The sequence below is a fragment of the Salminus brasiliensis genome, chromosome 17 (assembly GCF_030463535.1).
Source record: "Salminus brasiliensis chromosome 17, fSalBra1.hap2, whole genome shotgun sequence".
Taxonomy (NCBI): Eukaryota; Metazoa; Chordata; class Actinopteri; order Characiformes; family Bryconidae; genus Salminus; species Salminus brasiliensis.
The window spans coordinates 35,267,808-35,272,621 of NC_132894.1; positions in this window are offsets into that span (position 1 = coordinate 35,267,808).

Consider the following 4,814-nt stretch of genomic DNA (forward strand, 5'->3'; position numbering starts at 1 on the left):
TAATGTTTTTACATTAAAATGTGAAAAAATGTACCATTTTTGAAATACACTAAATGGACAAAAGTATTGGGACGCCTGCTCATTTGTTTGCTTTTGTTGGAGTAACTACTATTTCTACTGTCCAGGAAAGGCTTTCTACTCAATTACTGAGCATTGCTGTGAGGATTCGGTTGCATTCAGTGATGACAAAAAAATATATATATTTAATATACATTTATAAACTTTTTACAATGTATTCTGCAATGGTTCTGTAATAGGAGACACCGCTGCAGCAAAAACCACAACAACAAGGCAGCTGGTAAAATTTCCTCCCTCCTAGATCTTCCTCCATCAGCTGTGAGTGGTGTTATTATTGAACAGTGGAAGAGTTTAGAGAGCAGCTCAGTGTCCACCGAGTGTCTGTCAGACCACGTAAAGTTACAGAGCGGGGTCAGGGCCGAGTGCTGAGCTCAGAGCAGAGTGCAGAAAAGCCTCCAACTGACTCAATAACTGCAGCAGAGCTCCAGACCTGCTGCTGCTGCGGGTAGAGCTTAGAGCAAAGGAGGACCAGCTCCATATTAATAATGCTCCTGTAGGTGGAATGTGTAGGTGTCCAAATACTTTTGTCCATATAGTGTAGGTGTGAAAGCAGCCTTCGCTACAACGCTAGACCGCTGTAGCCGGAGCCACTAAGCGTGGACGTAGTCTTAGAGTCAAAGCCAGTGCTTGTGCTTGACCGGTTGCTTGAAAGCTTCTCCTGGACATCTGCAGTCACCTGTACAGTGGGAGAGCGCACTCTCAGCATTTACTAGAAACACAGCCACTGCGAGAACCCGGCTTTGATCTCGGAGGGATTATCTCTGTTAAAATGAGAAATAAATAAAGAAATTCCCACGCGGTTCCAGACGTAAATTGAATTTGCCGTGCAGGTGGGGATTATGAGGCAATGACTTTGAGAGTCATTGTGTTTTACACACTATAAAAAGGTGCTTTATGAGCTTTTATAGAAGAAACCTCACTGTAGCACTGTAACACTCACAGCGCACCTGGAGATCCACCACACACATCTCTCGGATGCTTCAGAACTGATGAAATCACTCTGATGGACTTACATCAGCTTCTTTGGGCCTGTATTCACAGCCTCACCTGTAGGCCTATATATTATACATATATATTACACTGTCCATAAGTTTGCGGACACCCTCTTTCTAAAGAATGCATTCAGCTACTTTAAGTTGCACCCACTGCTGACACAGCTTGTCTAGTCCATGTAGAGAAGAAGTACTGCCAATAGAATAGGACTGGCTGGAGCAGATAATAAACATCATGACCCTATTGGCACCATGCTGCCTAATGCCAGGCGTGGGCTAGTAGAGGGGTATAAAGCCCCCCAGCACTGAGGAGCTGTGGAGCGGTGGAGGAATGGATGTGTTCTATGGAATGATGGTGGTGGATGGTGGTGGAGCTCCATCCAATGCTTTTGACTGAGATGAGTTGGGGATGACAAGGTGGGGTGGTGATCATCATCCAACATCCTGACCTCACTAACGGTCTTGTTGTTGAATGCAATCAAATGCTCACAGCAATGTTTCTCCTTCAAAATATAGTGGAAAGTCTTCTCTCCTGGACAGTAGAGACAGTTGCCCCAACTTTAGAAGAAACCATGAAAGAGCAGTGTCCCAGTACTTTTGTCCAAATTGTATATGTTAATATTTACATATATTTATATTTAGAGCTAATTTGCATATATATATTCACTTGAGCGTTATACAGAGTGTTTCAGCCTGGAATGCTTTCTGAAAGCGCCTTAAAGAAGAGTAGCCAATCAGAACAGAGCTATTTTGCATATTTTGTGCCAAATGCAAAGTTGTTCATTGAAGGTCAGTGAAGGGTAAAACATCAGAGTCGGGACACTGGGGGTGGGGGGGTGCACAGATATGAGCCCCTCAAAACCCCATTCAGACTAATGCACACCTGCCTCACCGCTGTTTCTCCTGAGACGAAACAGAAATTCCTGGAAATTCAAAATAAAAGCATGTTCCTGGTTCTAGAGGTAAATAAACAAGTCCGCAACCGGCCCACAGAGCCAAATATAGGAACTGCAGGCCCAGAGTGTCGTTCATGTTTCCTCCCTCGTCCTCCAGAGTAATCACAGTCTAACAACAGCACTAACAGGTCTCCTTTTTTACCAGCAAGACTGAACCCCCACCCCCCTCCAACACCCCCACCCATGCACCCCCCGCACCCCCAGCAAGTGCAAATATAAAGACCCTGTCATAGCCTGTGTGTTTTACTCCATTTGTTGTGGAACTGGGTCACGGACTAAGCTCAACCCTGTTTCAGTCCTGCTTGAGCGCAGCCTCTCTCGCTCAGTTTTCCTCTCTCTCCTCACATGTGCTGCAATTTAGTGGCTTGGGCTGCGTTCGCATCTCATTACGGAACAAAAACAGCCTAGATAAGGTTTTACAAAGACAGTGTACCGAAACACAGAGGCTACGAGGTTCAGGGAGAGGGAGTGAGCGAGAGTGAGCGAGAGTGAGCGAGAGAGAAACGGATACAGACACAAACCCGGGGAGAGATAGGCACAGACACAAACAGAGACAGACAAAGAGTGAGAGGGAAAGAGAGAGAGAGAGAGGGAGGGAGGGAGGGCGAGGGAGGGAGGAGGAGGGTGTATGTTTTGAACCGCACGTCTCTCCCCTCCCCGGCGGAGGCAGCGAGGATGCATCAGGGATTAGATTTGAGGTCCCATTGACTCCGGTCTGCATTGATTGGCTGCCTGCTGGGTGGCTGCCAGGTCAGAGGCAGCCGTGGCCCAGGCCCTGTGTCTGTGAACAGGGGTCACTACGCTGACCGTCCAGTAACCCGACACACAACGTATGTCCGAAGGTATGTAGATACGCTTTAAATGAGTGAAGGAGGCTATCACAGGAGTTCAGGGGTGGACTGACCACTGTCTGTGGTCACCCTGCCCTAGTCCGAGTGTGGGCAAGAAGGGGGATTCTCTGGAGTGATGGAGCTACATTCGATACCTTTGGGATGATGTTGTACCTGTTCCCACTGATGCTCTCAGAATACAATCAAATCCTTCTCACAGCAATGTTTCAATTGAACATATATACACCAAATACCCCAAATACACAGAAAGCAGTGGTCAGTGAGAGTGTCTACCTGTAATTAACTCTATATAACATTAGAATAAACCCAAATAAACATAAAGTCAGTGGTCAGTGAGAGTGTCTACCTGTAATTAACTCTATATAACATTAGAATAAACCCAAATAATCATAAAGTCAGTGGTCAGAATGCAGAAAGGTCATTGCTTCTGTTGCTGATATGGTTGATGTGTATTATATGAACAAAGAAACCTGAGAGCTGTATGCGTGCGGTTGTTGTAATACACCACACTCGCCAGAGGGGGGAGTTCTCCAAGATAACCACACAAACAGACACAGAGACAAAGGCATGGGCACCACACAGCTGGAGACAAAGACCCACCCTCATAAACCAGACTGAGAGCGGGGCCTTTCAGGTGCAGTCTGGCTGCCAGTGTGGTTCCAGAGACTTGGCCTGGTCTCAGATAAGCAGTGTGTGTGTGTGTGTGTGTGTGTGTGTGTGTGTGTGTCTCCCGTCAAGGTCGTTATCTGGAGCAGGAGGTGTGAGAAAGGAGGATAAAAGGGTGTTGGGTGTTAGGTAACACAGCTCAGAGGGACCAGGAAGAAGTCTCGGATCAGAAGGCCATAAATGCAGAGGAGCCGTTTATTTAGGGCCCGGGCGAAGGAGAGGGAGGCGGAGCTAGCCTGGAGGAAGGCCAATAACAGCACCGGTCCAAATAACATCACTTCTTGCCTCAAAGGACGGTCAAACTCTAAACTGATCCTAAAGGTCAGAGATCAGTAATGTGTGACCTGCTGCAAACACTTCTAACAGTACTACACTAAATGGACAAAAGTATTGGGACACCTGCTCATTCATTGTTTCTTCTATTTAAAAGAGATGATCCTGTTTTAGTTGGAGTAACTGTCTCTACTGTCCAGGGAAGAAGACTTTCTACTAGAGTTTTGAGGAGGAGCATTGCTGTGAGGATTTGATTGCATTTAGCAACAAGAGAGTTAGTGAAGTCAGGATGTTGGATCAACACCCCACCTCATTCTTCCCAGCTCCTCATCCCAAATCATCCCAACTTATCATCCCAAATATTTGGGGTTTTAATCCTGTTTTAACTTTCTTTTTTTATGATGATGTAAAAAATATATGTACTTAAATGTTTAAACTAAACAGAAATGAATGAAATCGAAATGAATTGAAATAATTGATTAAACTCAAACAGTGGAACTGGGTTAAATTTCTTATGTTAAGTTAATCAGATCAAACAGAATCAGATTGAATTGGACAGAATGAATGAAACTGAATTAAATTTAACTAAACTGGATTGAACATAACTGAATTAAGCTGGAATGGAATTTAATTACCTTAAACTTAAATAGTTGAATAAACATCAAACTGCATATGAGGAAATTGAACAGAGTGAATTAAATGACCTGAAATGCATCAGATTTAAACAAATTAAACTGAATTACATGAATGTAAATTCTACTTTTCTGACCTGATCTGCACTAAACTGGATCAAACTAAACTGAAGTTAACTGAACAGAACAGAACTAAATTGAATTGGATTGAATTGAATTGAATTGAATTAAAATGGACCATATTGAACTGAGCTGAATAAATGTGCATATAATGAAATTGAATTAAACTAGACTAAGTAAATTAAATTAGCTGAACTGAATCATATCTAGCTGAATTCATCATAATGATTTAAACTGAATTAAACT